Consider the following 16,887-nt stretch of genomic DNA (forward strand, 5'->3'; position numbering starts at 1 on the left):
TACAGAAAAAATTTGTCAACCCCTGCCCTACACCATTCTGTTGCACCCATTTGTCAGGGTTTTACTTTTTTCCTTATCTAGATTGGATTGTCCATCCTGCCATCCAATATCCCCCAGGATACTTGAAAAGTACTTTTAACCTTGAAAAGTATTCAGAACGCTTTGATAAAGAGTGTTCTATCCTGTCTTACCAGGTTAATCTGAGTTTACACGTGTTTTGCCAGTTCTCCCTTGGCTTTAGAATCTTTCTTATTGAAGGAGAATTGCAGTGTGGGAAGCCTTTTACGGTAAAAGAGTAAAAAATACAGCCTATCTAGCTGTAGCTTCCCTACAGAAAGCAGTGGATTTAATATGGACCAATGTAACCCCAGACACGATGGATATTCTTCACTAGCCCATGCTTATTTGCATGCGTATACAAAATCTAGGTGTCACCTGCAAATCTCCTTATTTATGTGAGAAAAGGCACTTTTCTGGCTCAGAGTTAACCTTTTATAAAGTGACTCTAGATTACTATCTTATAACTGTGGTAATCGTTGAGTACTTATTTCATATATTTTTATTTTTAAAAAACAGAGTTTTAAAAATAAAAGCTGAAGGTTAATTTTCATACCTTTCTAACATTTTTCCTATTAATGAGGAAACAAAATCTGTATCAGCTTATATTTCCATATTTTTGGAAACTTCCCACCTGATTACCTGGTTTTTCTGCTTAATTAACACCCTATATCTACTTATACTTAATATTTTTCTGCTGTAGGGTGGTGGAAGGCTAGGAAAAAGACATAGATTATTTTCTTTGTAGTCTTTGATTGTTACATCATCCCTTCGTTTAAACCCTCGAACTTGATATGTCCTGGGAAGCAAGATTTCCACACAGGACTACGCGGTTGCATCTCCGATCAGGTTTACGATGAATAAAGAAGGTGGACTAAAAATATATAGACCCCCAAGAATATGTACAAAAAAAATGTAGTAAGAAGTATATAGTAATTATACCTCTATAGATGTAAAGCCATGTAAAAACTGATGAAATGCAAATATGGATGGAATTGTCAGAATCACAGGGTTACCTTTATTGAAGGAGTGATTTTTGAAAGGACATAAATTGGCTATGAAGGACAGAGCAGTTCAGACTGGTGTAAACATTAATATTGTATGTTGAGAGCAGCAATTGGGTATTTTGGAATCTAGTAATAAAAAGTCTGCACTAGGGAGTAATGAGAGATGTCAGGTAATTAGATATGGGAAAAACAGAGGAAGGTAACAAGAGCCTTGGAACATTACTTATGCATGTGGATTTGATATAATTAGATGATATAATTATGTATAGTAATTAATTGATTTAATTATTTATAAGTTCAGGTTTGTGAGCAAAAGAGGTACATAAGAAAAATCATAATTAATATGTTTTTCTCAATGCAAAGACTAGATCAGTGTTTCTCAATGGGGAGTGATTTTGCCCTCATCCCCCACTATGAGGGATATTTGGCAATGTCAGGAGTCATTTTTGGTTGTCACCACTGGTGAAACAGAGTGCTACAAGTATCTAGTGGGAGGCCAGGGATGCTGCTAAACATCCTGCATTGTGCAGGACAGCCTCCCACAACAAAGAAGCATCCAGCCCCAAATGTCAGTTGTACCAAGATTGAGAGACTCTGGGCCAGCTTAAGGCAGAGAAGTGCTTAAATTTAAGCAAAAGGCCTAAGAACTAGGTCAGAGATCTCCAACTAACCCCTTGTTTAACATGATTAATCTCTTCTTTCATCAAGTTACCCACAAAGCTAATATGAAGAGTAAATATAAAATCAGTTATATTCAATTATAGAAATATTCCAAAATTAATTTTACACTCTGCTCTTAATAGACTTTGTGTTTGTAACCATCAACATGGATGAATCTCAGAAACATAATGTTGAATGAAAAAGCAAATCAAGCAAGAATATATACATACATACATATATATATATATATATATATATACACATATACACACACACATATATGAGGTTATAGGAGGAAAATTAAGGAATGATAACACTGATATCATTCAGGATTACATTTATGTCTGCAAAGAAGGAAAATGTGTATGAAGAAAAGCACAGGGGCTCTTAAATACATTGATTATAGTCTATGTTTTAGATTAGGTAGTGGGTTCTTTAGTGAAATTATTGTACTTTATAATTTACATAAATGTCATATAGTCTCTTGGTATATCAAAAATCACATAATAAAAACAATCATAAAATTTAGTTACAGTAGTAGTATTGTGGTCACTGAAGATTTTTCCTTTAAATTCTATCACCACCTGCAGGTTAAATCTAGGTACTGCACAAGACTGTCTTCTCAAAGACCAAATTAATGAACATCAAAATAAATGAACCTGCAAGGCATTCCGGACATAAAGAAGTACAAAAGGCAGGGTTTGGGTTCTAGCCATGCTTAAAATCCATCTTTGGATAAAGAACACACAGAAAACATTAAAGAAATAATCCATATAGCCCAAAATGTTATATTGCAAGTACCCCCTGGTCAGTGTCATACTTAATATTAAATAATAGAAACAAATGGTATTTTACATGATTAAAATAGATAGTATTTTAAATGATTTAGTTTACCTAGCATGATACACTGATTTAGTTTACCGTTAAAATCCAACTCCTTGACTCATTCTGTCACTACCTTAGGTCAGGCCTCAGTTACCTCATGCCAGTTGCCACCTGTTCTTGTCTTTCTCCTCTCTTCTCTTCGCCCTAGTTTGTTCTAAACATTGCCACTAAAGTATTAAAATAGCTCCTTAACTATAACATTGCCGCTTCCAAACGCTCACACTATCTATAGAACAAAGTCCAAACTCTTCAGATCAACATTTAAGATTTTCTAGCTTGGTATCAGTCTGTTCATCAACCTTGTTTTCTTCTTCTGCCTTCCCATCCCCCACTGCACATGCCTCCTCTACTTCACCTAGCCTGCTTTCTGCATTATCTATTGCTTATTCTGGATGTATCATCTATGTTGAAGGTGTGGTCCTTTTCATTGAACATCATTCTTACATTTAGGCCTCCTCCTCCATCTTTAATACACGTGTTAAATTGTTCTTAAATGTTGGAAAACTGAGATGTAGTTTCAATGCGTATCTCTTAGAGGCCACTCATGTTCCCCATCTATATTTCCACCAGACAGTTGCTCCCAATTTCATTCTACATGGAAATCATGGAACTATCATTACCTTGCAGGTAGTTTGTCAATACTCTTTCTCTGAACTCCTAAAGCACTTACTGTCTGTATTATTTATTTGCCATATTCATACACTACTGGTACTAAACTGATCATTTGCACAAGTTTTCTTTTCTAAATTAGATGGTACCTTTTTTTGGAAGTCCGGATAGTTTTGTAGTTTGTTTTTTTCTTTCCTCTCTCCCCTGCTAAGATCAGTAATGCCCATATTTGAGTTTAAGTACCCCTTTATAATGCGAAAAATTTTCAGACTTCTCCCTCCACCACAGACATATTTCCGGGTCCATAAATTAGAAAAACATTAATGATCATACTGATTTTAGTAATGTTTTTGAATTCATATGAATTGTTTCAATGACAATAGCTTCAACATACTTAAAAATAATGTTATATATGTATGTGAGGGAACCAAAGTTTTGCCACCCCAAAATTGCCTTTTGGCATATTGATTTTAGGCTGGTTGTTAAGAAACAAGACCCTTCGCCTTACCTGCCTAAAGGAATTCAGGTAGGAAAACCTGCTTAAAGGAAGGGAGCATCACTTAGCACAACCTAAACTAACAGTAGCAAAGAGAGAAATCTAGGAAGTCCTGTGTGTTGAACTTCCTTCTGCATACCATTGTTTCTATGTGGCCCAGCAAGAATTTGTTTATCACGTTTGCTCTTTCTACTTACCTGTAAATTGCCTGCTTTCCCTTTGAAGTCCCAGGCGTCTGTCTTCTCTTTTGTCCAGAATGGCATGTAAGCCTCAACTGCCCAATGTTTCCTTGGGGCTCATGTTCTTATGGTACTTCCTGCATATACATCTGTGATAAATTCTGGACATTTTCTCCTGTTAATCTGTCTCCTGTTAATTTGATTATTATCTCAGCCAGAAGAACTTAGGTGGGAGAAAAAATTATTTTGCACTCCCTCATATAAAACAAATGGTGATGATAATGATGATGACAGCTAATATTTTGGGGTCTTATCATATGCTAGTACTTATTTAATCAGAAATCCTTCCAAGGCATCAGTAGACCTCAGTTTAAACCTGGGCTCTACCACTTGGAGTCAGAGCTTTGGTGATTTATTTAACCTCCCATTTGTAAAATGGAACCAACGTAGAATCAATCTCTTCAGTATAGTTGTGAGAATTAAGAAAACCACAACAGATGAAATGCTTAATCCTGTGCCTTGTACAAAATAAACATTACTTTTTAAAAAAATCCCAGGTAGGCAATATTATCATTCCCTCCCCTTCCTTTCATAGATGGGGCAATTGAGGCTCAGGAAGGCAAGTAACTTCTCCAAGACCTTAGAGCTGCTGGAGTGGTGGAATTAGAATGAGGCCTAGGGCACCCTGGACTACAATAAACACCTAATCCTTGGTTTCTCTGTTCTCTGAGTTCCCACAGCACTTTGTTTTCTTACAAAACAGAATTTACTTACATCACACCCTATTCCTTCACCATTGACTAAAGTATGAACACTTCAAAGGCAGGGACTATATTTTTGTTACCTAATTAGCAATGTTAAAACACACAGAAAGTACTAAAAAAATGTATGACAGAAAAATAGTGTCAAAGATTATTGCACTGACTACACCTGGATACAGTAGCAAGATACAGTAGGCTGGAAGAGCTGAATTTATCTAAATTATGTATTGAGTTCTAGTAATTGGTTTTGCAAACAACTTCTGTTGGTTATTGAGAACAATTTGTTGTTGGAACCCAAATGCCCATTGTAATGCTGGGTCTTAGCTCCCGCTCCCCACACAAGAACGCAGGATATGGTAAGGCCAAAAAGGAACAACAACGGCCACAGATAGGGAAGTTATACCATTATATTATTGATGCCAGCTGGTCGAGACACAAAAGTGAACATCTGCCAGTGCCCCAACAAGGGGTCTTCCTGCACCCCAGTCTCGCTGGTGCCTGGAAGAGACACAGGATCAACACGATCCGCAATGCAATCCACTTGCTAACCGCACTTGCTAGGTATGGGCACAGAGTCCCAGAGAACAGTTTCCAGGCTCTTGGCCTCACGTAGAAAGGTGCTGGCTCAGGTAGTAGATGGTCATCAGCTGTGGCTAATTGTCCGTCAGCTGTAACCAGTGAGACAAATAGCCACTGATATAACTGCCGCGGATGCGCTGGTTGGAGTCGGGAGTGGAGTCAGTGAGTTGGTTGGTTGGCAGGCAGAAAAGCTGACAGCAGGTTACAGGTCGTGTGACTCCAGCCTCCAGTGAGACTATAGTGCCACCAGTGAGACTATAGTGGGGGTGTCCAAACAGCAGCCCGCAATCCATTTTTTATTGGCCTGCAGCAAATTCCAAAAATATATTTAGTTTACTTAAATAAACCAGGTGAGGCAATACATACTTCACCTTGAGTGAGTGGCTTGGCTGTTTGTGTATTTTACCGCATATGGCTCTTGGTGAAAAACACTGAAAAACGTTTGGACACCCCTGCTATAGCGGTATGACTCCCCTACCTATGGCTCCGTGGGTGTTGCTTTTTGGCTTAGCCACATCCTGCGTTCTTACGTAGGGAGCGGGACTAGAGGCCCCGCAGGCCACCTCGCAGGACACTAGGTGCAATCTGCTGTCGGCTTCTCTGCCAACCAACCAATCCCCTTGCCAGCCTAGCCATGGCAGTTATATCAGTGGCTAATGGCTAACTGGTTACAGCGGATGGCCACCTAGCCACAGCTGATGGCCACTTATTAACTGAGCCAGCAGCTTTCCACTTGAGGCCGAGAGCCTGAAAACTGCTCTCTGCCACTCTGTCCCCACACCCATTCTTCATTCCTCATTTTGCTTGAAACAAACTTATCCTACAATTACAAACGGTCTAAAAGGAGAATGCCCTTACACTCAAGTAATATTGACTTGTGTTTTACCTTTTCAGGTAGGCACACCGAAAGCCTTAATTATCCCTTTGTTGTATTTTGCTGTTTTACGAGAGAACCTGTCAATTTACTAACCTTAAAAAATCTGCAGCTGAGAGGAGCGTAAAGAATTCAGTGTATAGTTTTAGAGAAAATTTCTCGATATAATATTTGATGTAAATCATCTGGTTCTTCTAAGGAAAAAGTAGGACATTAACCCAAGGTGATATTAATTATTAACATTTATTATTCTCCCATTAACTATATGACTTCAAGCCAGTTAACTCCCGTGGCTTTATCCTTCACCTATAAACCTAGGGCGAGAGAGTAAAGACCGTTTTGTTTCCATGCTTTCGTGACCAGGATGTGGGTGGACAGGAACCAGAAAAAGCTATCCCTGTCTTTGGTCTTTTGTCCTCCTTCCGGCACCGTCCGGAGCTGACACCCCCACGGAAAACAAGGAGGAACCCACGCTGGTTTTCCAGCCTCCACGAAGGAGTCGGCGGGGGCGGGGCCGTGAGGGGGGGGTGAGGTCAATGCACTTCCGCTCGGGCCTTGACTCCCTCGTTCAGCCGACCAGCGCCGGAAATCGCGTAGTACGCTGGGATTTGTATTCATCTCCCTCGTGGCGGATGGGCAGGAGCTTATATCCCGGGGTGGAGCTGGTATTCTGGGATATGTAGTCTCTGCTTGTTCGTTGGTGTAATTGGAGTCTGGCTGAAGAGCCAGGGGTTGATACCAGACTCCGGCGGGTCACATGATTCCAGTCCAGAGCGTTGATCGCACTGCGGCTTCGGCCTGGGAGAGTTCTCGCCTGCGCGCGGCCGTTGCCGAGGAGACGGCGCAAGTCTCGCCGCGCGTTGCCCCCTCTGCAGTCCCCCGCCCCTCTTCTCCCACCACAATGAGATCCTAAGATGGCGGTGGCTGCGGCGGTTGGCGCCGACGAGCTAAAGTAGGAAAGGCAGCCATTGGGCCGTAGGCAGCCAGGGAACTTGAGGACTCCCCTGCTGTGGTCTCTCAGGGAGGACCGCTGTCGGTGGCGGGTCGTGGGGGCTGGCCGCTACTCCGCCCTTGGCAGGAGCGGCTGCTTCGTTTACAGGTAATGCCTGCGCGTCCCCAGCCCCTGGCAACCGAGGGCAGCGCGGAGCGCAGGGGCGGGAGAGCAACAGCTCTGGGACACTTGACCCTGTAGGGCCTGGCTTCGGGCCCACGCGTCTCCGTGGGCTCCTGGGTCTTCCCGTTGCCTAGGCAGACAGTCCGTTCCCTCCGCGGGACTAACCGACGCGATCTCCGGGTGAGCATCTAGACTCGTTAGCGACTGCGGATCCCCCTTCTTGCGTCCTCGCCCCTCTGTTTTTTTCCTGGCCCTGAGGGGGAGGCCGCCCTGCGTCCCGGGTGCTCCAGGAATATCCCTTGCGAGCGGAGGAGGCGGAGCTGGGGCTGTGGTTTGGTTCCCAGAGGCAGGGGGTCTAGTTTTCCATAGCAAGGACTTTGCGCCCCCTCCACCCCACCCCACCAATTCCATTCTGTGGGGGCATTTAATGTCCAGAATTTCGGGTGAGGTAGGGCGGGTGAGGAGCGAGGCGACTTTTGGGTTAGGCTGTGAGCAGCGGGATTTCTGCTGCTTCGGGTATTAGAGCAAGCAAAAGGGCCGCGCGGGAGGAGGCGTTCCTGACTTTGGCTAAGTGGTGCTTTCTACTTGCGAGGAGAATGGTTATAGGTCTTACCTGCCTTCCTCCCATTTCTTCCCTTCTTCATCCCTTACTGCAGTCCAGTTGGAATGGGCCCAGTATGGGGAAAACTAAACGCCAAACGGGTTTCGGAAAACGTGGCTTGCTTTGCAGAAACTGGTGTTCGGGGATTAGGTAGTAGGCCCCACTAGGGAGACGGGTCCTCCAAACTTTTCATCCCGCGGCTTCAGGAGTTAGCCTTGTCTGAGGGTAAAAAACATTTTTTATTTTTTTTTATTTTTTGGCCGTTTTGAGGTGTACCTCATGTGCCCTGCTGGTGACAGATCGTGTTTTGGCGCTGGAAGAAGCGGGCTTTCTGGGCGCCCCTACCACCCCCACCACCCCCACCCCATAACTGTTTTCCAGACTCCGCCTACGGGTATTCTCTAGTTACTGGAGTGGGTGTTGTAGAGCTGCCCGGTGCACCTGCTCGTTCCTTTCCCTATCACCTTCCCGGTGATAGGGAAAGCAACCATTAAAAGACTGAGTTTTTGAACTGCAGGCAAACCTTGTGTTTACGTAGTGACAAGGTTATTATGAAACCTAGCTTTAAATAAACTTTTTTTCTTCATCGGATAGGCAAAGTTCTTGAATCGTTTGAGTGATAAGGAAGTTAAGGACTTGATCAATCCGAAAAGTAAACTTTGGCATGGATCTTTACATAATTAGAATTAACCATTGGCCTTACATTCCAAAGTAGGTATCAGATTGTTGTTTGGTAGGATCTTAGAAGTTTGGAGGATTTAAACATTTATGTATATCATCACATTGTTTTTCAAAAGGATTAAAGTAAACAAGTTTAAAATACTGGATTTTTTCTTTCCTTTGGTTTTCTAAACATATTTTAGGTTATAAATGTAGTATTTGTTATTCTATACTTCAAGTGTAAATAATTTACTGAAGGTTTTTTTTTTAATCAAAAGCAGGCAGCAGCTTTGAAGTGTGAAGCAGGAAAAGAGGTGTTTCTGAGCTGCAAAAACTTGTTTCTAACAGGTAATTTGACATCTTTATATATGTATTGTCCTTCCTATTAAAGTGGAAGAATACTTTAGGATGGAGAATGCTGTCAAAATACCAGTGCCTGGTTGAGGCCCTCTCTACTTAGTAAACAGACCGTCTGGGTTTGCTGCCCTGTTTGCCCTGCTTTTTGGCATGCCATTTTAGTCTGACTTCATACTTTTGTTAGAAAGGAGCCACTGACTTCATACTTTTGTTAGAAAGGAGCCATGCCATTCCTAATTATAAAATACTAGAATAGTTTATGTAATACCTTTTGAAATGTCTTTGTTTTTTTCAGTCCATTTGAGTTGGAATTTGTCATGTAACAGCTGTTTGGGTAGCCAAATCATTTCATCTTAAAGTTATCTTTTACAACTTTTGTATTAATTGGCTGTTCCTATTTTTTATTCACAAACTTTACTTTTTGAGGTTATTACATATACCACTGACTGAAGTTTTGTTTTTTCTTTTAGCTTTATAAAATTACTTTAAACATTAGTTTCTATGTATACTCATTATCAAATGCCAGTTAGGTAAAGATATTCTCTGACCAGAAGAAAAAAGTCAGTATAAGTTCATTGAGGGAAACTGCAGTTTGCTAAAAACAACTTAGATATTAAATGACTAAAGGATGGGGATTAGAAGAAATTTTTGTTAGAAGAGTTTTCGAAATGTTCTTTGAAGAAAATCTCACAGTCTGAATTTAATTCTGCTAAAATTTTAGGACAGCCCGTTTAAAAATTTTTTTTAGTATGTTCTTGCTTTCGAGGAAATCAGACAGCTTTTCAGCTCTGTTATGAAATAAACTGACCCTCGTGAAAAAATAAGGACTGACGGTAGATTTGTAGCTTATTTATAATTTTCAGTAGTATTTTCTTTTTTAATTGGAAGACTGTAACAAAGTAGGACAAGAAAAATTGAACTCGGGAAAGGTCAAATATTAGTGTGTGTATTAGAGTTTTTAACACGAGAGTATATGGTAGGAATCTGGTAAAAGAATTATAGAATCAGATATAAACTAGTTTTCCTTTTAACACATTAGGGAAGGTTGATAAGATGAAATAAAAACAGGGCTATTGAGTCAACTCACATTAGAAGACCTTGGTTTTCTTGATAGGGGATTTGGCTATTTATGAAGGAGGCAAGTGTATTTGAGACTTGGAAAGAAATATGAAGCGTTTGGAATTACCACGCTAGGGAATTCAGTAAGCCAACAAGGGATACATAGCAATACATTCATCTTACAAATTTAATTGAGTGCCTCCATATGCTACTTAATGTACTGGAGATACGGCAGTGAGCAAAATAGACCAGATGTCTTAACTCATGGAGTAGGCTTACATTTTGAAAATGTTCGTGTGTGTGTGCGAGCGCGTCTGCACGCGTGTGTGTACAGTATAGCTTAGTATACCTTATGGTGGACACAGGCAGTACCACTTTATAACTTTTCCCCACTGCTTGACAGTGTGAGAGGAGAAGCACAGAAAGCCTGTAGTGGGCTTTCTCCAGGATTGATTTGGCAGAATGGGCAAATAGTAAGGAAGTCAGGGATGCTGACAAGGTATTTTTGGTATGGCATACTTGGGTGGGTTCCTGGAGAGAGAAATGACAGGGTCGAGAGCAGGTTCAGCAGGAATGAGAAAACGAGAGATAGAATGCAAGAATTTATGATCAGAAAGAGGGACTTCAGAAGTTCAGGAGCTTGAACAAATTACCACTTCAGAGTGAAAACAGTATTGGAATAGAGAAGATGAGATGGACATTGGAATTGAGGCCAGAGTCTTAGAAAAATCATTGCAGATGTTCAGGTCATGCAAGCAGGGAATGAAGTGGAGAGGGAAACCATGAGCTAGTGGTTATCAAAATTGCAAGATTTTCTTGGGGAGGAGAGTGGGAAATGGTGCCCAAGATAGGGGGAGTGATATTTTTGATGGCTAATTTGTTCAAAAGAGGAAAATTAAGCATTAGTTAAATAAAAAAGGGCTGCAGACGGTAGCCTTTCCCCATGAATCTGGGAGATTAGGAATAGTAGCATTTTTTTATAAATTATTTCCAAGGAAATAGTGCTTTCAGAGGGATTGGAATTTTATTGAAGCCAAAGAAATAGGAATGTTTGGGAACAGATGGAGAATGTATGTCATACCAAATACTTAGTGCATTTTGTTTTCCTCAGTTTCCATTAAAAGTGCTTATTGTACACTGTATTGAGACTTTCAAAACTACGCAGTATTTCCTTTTTATGATTTGTAAAAGAAATACCCCAAATTATGCAACCTTTAGAAAATTTGTACAGATACATAAAATGCCAGCTTTGGGTATTTCTGACTTTAAGTAAATATTTTGAAAAAAGCTGTACTTGATACATTATTTTATTTGGATGAATATTTTTAAAACCTTCATTTACAGTGGTCAATTGATAAGAGATGATTATGAATAATTTAGTGCATTTAGGAAATAATATCTGAACTTTAAAGATTTTAGGAAAATAATCTTTTTTCTTGATTACTTAATTTCTTTGAATTTCTTCTTTGTGTTCTTACTTTAAAAGTAAACCTTAGTTCTTGCTGGAGGGATGTCTGCGGGCGGTGGGACACAGGGCCGAGGCGCCTCGTGAAATAAATACAGGAAAGTAAGGGGTGAAGAGGCCCCAGTTTCCTCTCATCCCTCGTGCATATCTCGTTTCATAGTTAAGCTGCACCTTCGTTCGACTCACCACTGCAACTGAAACTTTATAGTCGACAAGAAATGAAGCTGGTCAGCAAACTAAATATCGCCCCTGTAACTGATCAGGATTTTACTCTGAAATTATCTGAAAACGGAAACCAAGAAATTGTCAGAATCCAAATCGTTAAGCGTGTTCACAGTGACTTTGGAATCTTTCCGCAGTTAAAAATCTATCAGCTTATGAACTAAAGATGGTAACTTGAGTACAGACAGATTCATTTTATAATCAGAATTCAGGTTTACTTATTTTGATCATACCTGTGGCACCGTCCATTCCCTTTCCCAATTACATATTTTGCTGGTGGGACAATCTCAGGAGCTTTTTTCCAGTCTAATAAAACAGCACAAGAAAAAACCCAAACCAAAAGTAAGCCTTAGTCATAGGCATTTTCATGGCAATTATGCTGTGATATTCTGCTTACTAGATATACAGAGGGTACCAAAAAATGCATATACATTTTAAGAAAGGAAAGAAACTATTAAAATTGTAATAATATATACCCATAACAAAAGATGAATACAAGTCACGTGTATACATTTTTTTGGCACCCCCAGTATATGACACTTCGCTGTAGTGAATTCTGCAACCAGATTTGCTTCAAAAAGATCACTCAGTGAAAGTAGCTTATAAATTGTATTTTTGCATTTTGTATCTTTGCAAGATAAGAGAGCCAAATAAGACTGTCATAAATAGCTAAATGAAACTTATAAATAATATTTTCAACGTAGTTTAGTAGGTCAGAGGATGCCTAGAAGTGCTTTTTTAAAGTAGAATTTTCCTTTTATCCCCAGACCATTATCCATCACTTGCACCAATTGTATTCCAATGGTTTCACCTTTTCAGTCTCATTGTCTGTCTGTTAAACTTGCCTGGAAAAATACCAACCTTCGATGGATTCAATGGAGTGTTCATATCAAGGCTGATGAGAACTGCTGGGGAAAAAAAAATTCACACTGCAGATTAGTAACCTCAGTGAATGTTCTCTGCTCTTACCTGGGTCCTTAATGCTCCCATCATTCTGTTTCCTACTTTTCTCATATCTTTCAGACACTGCCATCTCACCTTCTCACATTTAAAGAATAATTCTATTTCATACCACTTAGGAACTCCCTGAACTTCCAACCACAAAATCTGCTAACCAGCCTTATCCGATTCCTTTTTCCCTTTCCCTTTTGGTTTCTATGAAGAGATGTTTCTCTGCCTGTCTAAAGCTAATCATGTTTCTCATGTTCTGGATTGTTTATATTAGTATGTTACAGAATAAAATTGAGAAGGTTAGAAATACTATATTTTTAATGGTGACTTTGAGGTGGTTAGAGATGTTGGCATGAAGAGAGAAATGACTTGCCTTTATTTTTTAACTGTAATATGGGGAGATAGTTACTCTCTTAGAGAAATCATCTGAATGTTAACATAATGAGTACTGATCCACATGCAGTTATTTAGTTTCATACTAATAATTTTATTTATATATGGATGTGCCTTTTAAACACATTTGGTATCATTATGTTATTAAATATTCTAATTGTTCATGAGACCTCGTATGTCAATCACAATATAGCAGTAAACAAAGTTGTTTATTTTGCAAACTAAGAGACTTTGCTTAGTAAATAGTCCTTTAAGAAAGATTTAGAAAATATTTGATCTATTTTCCCCAAATTTATTTTAATGTATTTAAATTGTTTTAGAAACTTATTTTAATAGTGTTCAGTCATTAGCCTATAAATAGATCCTTAGAAACAGCTCTTCATTTTAGGGGGAATTTATCATAATATAAAGATAGGATAGAAAACATTTCTCCAAATATATTTTTAATAAGTTTATCTTAAGTAAACTTGCTTTATTACTCTACTGATAGAAAGTATAACAATCTCTATTTTGAGAAAAAATTGATACGTAAGAGTTTTTACTTAAATAACCTTAATTTCCATTTTAATTTACAGTTTTAGACAGTTTGCTTTTAGTACTTTTAAATACAGTATCACCTCTACTGCAAATGTATTTTTTGAGCTCCTAGTTGCAAAATGTTGAGTTATTTAAATGGGTCATTTCAGTTCACTGGACATACTTCTCTATGGGTATTGATTATTTTGTTAAGTTCTTAAGTATATTTCCAGCATAAAAAATAATGTATTGCTGAAAATTGGTAAAGACAGAGGAAAGAGGAAAAATCATCATATTCTTAGTCCTGTAACTGACAATTTCTTTAATGCAAGCATTTTAGTATATGCGTATTTTCTTAAAATCTGTGTGCAATTTTGCATTGCTTTTTTCCTCTTTTATACTGTATGATATAAATGCAGGCAATATTGTTCAGCCTTCATAATTATGTGTTTTGAAGGGTATTCTTGTCTAATAGCATTCAGGCTATCGTTTGATATTTAGTTTGTTTGCAGTGGACCAAAATTACAGCATAATAAACAATTTCCTTCATTATAGTGCCCCCTCCATATTTAAGATTGTTTCTTTAGACTAGCTACTGGGTCAAAACTCAATTTTAATTCTTGATACAGTATCGCCAAAATGCATTTCAGAAAGGTTATACGAGTTTAAATTCTCACCATAGTGACGGAATTCTGGTTTCCCTTTGCTGTCATTAGTATTAGGTAATACTGAGTAAATTTAATAGTCCCTTATTTTAATTTTCTGCTGGACTTTATTAATATTTTTATCATTTTATGTTTACTGATTTCTTTGTAAATTGCCCGCTCATACTTATTTTTTTGTGTTTTCTTTCTTTTTTTTTTTTTTTGGTGATTTTTGTTTGTGTTAATTTTTAACAAATTCTTCATGTAGTAAAGATAATAATAATAACTATATACATTTCTTTTATGGTTTTTTTCCCCCCAGTTTGTCATTTACTGTTTGTTCTCAGCATACTTAGGATTCACTTTTATGTGACAAAAATCTATTGAGATTTTTTTCTTTTTATTTCTGCTTTCCAAATTAGTAAGATCTCTCTTTTTAAAGGCCATTCTATTTTCTTATTTGTCTGTTGTTTGACTTTTAAAATGTTATTTATCTATTTTTTATCTACTTACTATCTTGGTGTTATAGTCTTTTTCAATTGGAGAGAATTAAACTCTTAATGCTCTAAGGCATCCATTGTTTACTGTGAATTCCTCTTCTGTGTCTGGGATGGTACTGGGTATGTACCATCCTTGGAAGAATTGAAAAAAACAGTCTTTCAAATCTTTTTTCTGTGTTCTATGTTTGAAATGAAGAATCCCAGTTAAAAAAAGGCTGGTAAAGCTCTAAATCTTTTTCAAAATTGTTAGCAAATTGTCCCATCAATTAAGTAATCCTACATCATAAAATTGTAAAGATTAATTGATAAAATGCACATAAAATATTTAGCATGGGGCTTGGCATATATATACATACAGTAAATACCAATATGTAGATGTTAAATATATTTGATTTTTCTCATTTCTTTCTAATTGGGTATATTTGAGGATTTTTTCTGGGGGCTGGTACTAATTTGGCTATGTAGCCACTCAATGGGGTTGACTATCTTACTCTCCCAGCCTCTATTGTTGCTACTCTTGCTTTTATTTTTCAGATATTAAAATTTTTTTCTGGCTTGTTTATTCTGACTTGCTTTGTCAAATTCCAAGAAGAATCCCAGTGGGTTCATTAAGCCTATACATTTAGAAAAAAATGGTATGTGTATATTTGTCTTCCCACCAGGAAGGTAGTTTGATTTTTGACTTACTGAAATTCTGTGGGTTTTTTTTGTGGTTTTTTTTTTTAGTTTAATAGTGCTTCTTCACATAGGGCAAAATTATGTTATTCCTAGATACTTTATTTTTTTATCAGTATTATAAGTGATTATTTTCCCCTGGTATATTTTTTTTTAAGAGGCGATTGGTGGCGTTTTGAAGTTCTCGAGGTTTTTAAATGCATCTTCTTTAAGAGTGCCACCTTTTCTCTTTTCAATATAAATATTTCTTTCATATTTTTCTGTTTAGAACTTTTAAAACAGTGCTAAATAACTAATAAATGGCATTCTTGTTTTGGTCTTTATTGTAATAGGGATGTCCTTTGTCTTATTTTAAAATTACTGGTTTAAAGCAATACTTCTTTCAACTCTGTAGAAATTTATTAAAGTAATATATGCTCCTTGAAAAAAAGCAAGCTTTATAAAATACAACTGTAAGGAAGTGTCAGTGTATTGTACTTTTTAAGATTTTTTTCTTTTCCAAATTTGAAGTGTTGAATTTTATCACATCATTTATTATTTTGAGATGATAAAATTTAACCTGCTACTTCGTCTGTTAATATATTATTCTAATAGATATTCTAGCATTAAAACATCCATTTGATATATACTACTTTGTCATGGATGATAACCCTTTTAATATTGTGCTCTCGTGAATGGGATAAAGTAGGATCTTAGAATCCAAGCAACTGGGATTTGTATTCCTTTGACGTTTTTAGCTGAATGACCTTGGCAAGGTTATCTACCGTGTTTCCCCGAACATAGACCTAGCCAGACAATCAGCTCTAATGCGTCTTTTGCTTAATATAAGACTGGGTCTTACAGTAAAAAAAGAGCGGGTCTTATATTAATTTTTGCTCCAAAAGATGTATTAGAGCTGATTGTCTGGCTAGGTTTTTTGTTTGGGGGAACACTGTAACTCCTTTGAATGTTAGTGTGTGTACTGTTTGTAAAATGAGAAATGTATTATAACCCTGCTGTGTAATGGCCTTCCCTTCCCTTGGATGATAAAGTTATCTCACCATCTCTTCTTTCACTCAGTCCTCTGACCTGTGCATTTCCACACCCAATGGAAATCCAAAGTCTTCCACCAAATATGTAGAGATCTTAGTTTCTCATGATCATCTCTGCTTCTGAACCTCTGCTTCTACCATTGGTGCTTCTGTTTCTCATCTCTCTGACCCAGGTATGAAATTCGTTACTACCTTCCTTGATTTTCACAAAGTCTCCACAATACAATTTAAAATAGGGTACTAGGCACTAATATTTTTAAAGTGTTTTTAGGCACTGTCTTTGCACTTAGTCCTACTTCTTTCTTCCTGCTTTCTTCTCATCTTACTTACCATTACTTTAGTTCCTAGTAAAATCAAACCTTTCTCCATGTTTCATGCGGAGCAGTTTTGCCTTCTGAATCTTTGACACAAAATGAATGCCCAGGTCTTTGGGGAGTGGGGGTCTTTAGGTTCTTTTCTAAGAGCACTTTTGGTTCTAGCTATTAATAACTTTTTCTTACCTTGTTACCTTTTAGGACTGTATTGAATAAATTAAATAAAGTAATCTTAAAGCTTGCAGGCCAGTACACTTAGTGTATATTCTGAGGTTTTC

The 16,887-nt window shown here is 38.0% G+C and overlaps 1 protein-coding gene across 26 annotated transcripts in view; it reads left to right on the forward strand.

Annotated features, from left to right (window-relative positions):
- Positions 1-6,609: 6,609 nt before the first annotated feature.
- PCM1 (pericentriolar material 1) overlaps positions 6,610-16,887 on the forward strand; it is a 79,422-nt gene continuing 69,144 nt past the window's right edge. For 4 of the 26 annotated variants that reach the window (XM_033104081.1, XM_033104084.1, XM_033104088.1 and 1 more), the window contains exons 1-3: positions 6,628-7,206; positions 8,761-8,830; positions 16,324-16,468. The gene's annotated coding sequence lies outside the window, so the exon portion shown is untranslated. Of the gene's footprint in view, positions 7,207-7,273; positions 7,402-8,760; positions 8,831-16,323; positions 16,469-16,887 lie in introns of those variants that run through there. The other 22 variants (XM_033104087.1, XM_033104083.1, XM_033104086.1 and 19 more) reach the window with 20 other exon arrangements.

Source organism: Rhinolophus ferrumequinum, chromosome 4, assembly GCF_004115265.2.
Source record: "Rhinolophus ferrumequinum isolate MPI-CBG mRhiFer1 chromosome 4, mRhiFer1_v1.p, whole genome shotgun sequence".
NCBI lineage: Eukaryota > Metazoa > Chordata > Mammalia > Chiroptera > Rhinolophidae > Rhinolophus > Rhinolophus ferrumequinum.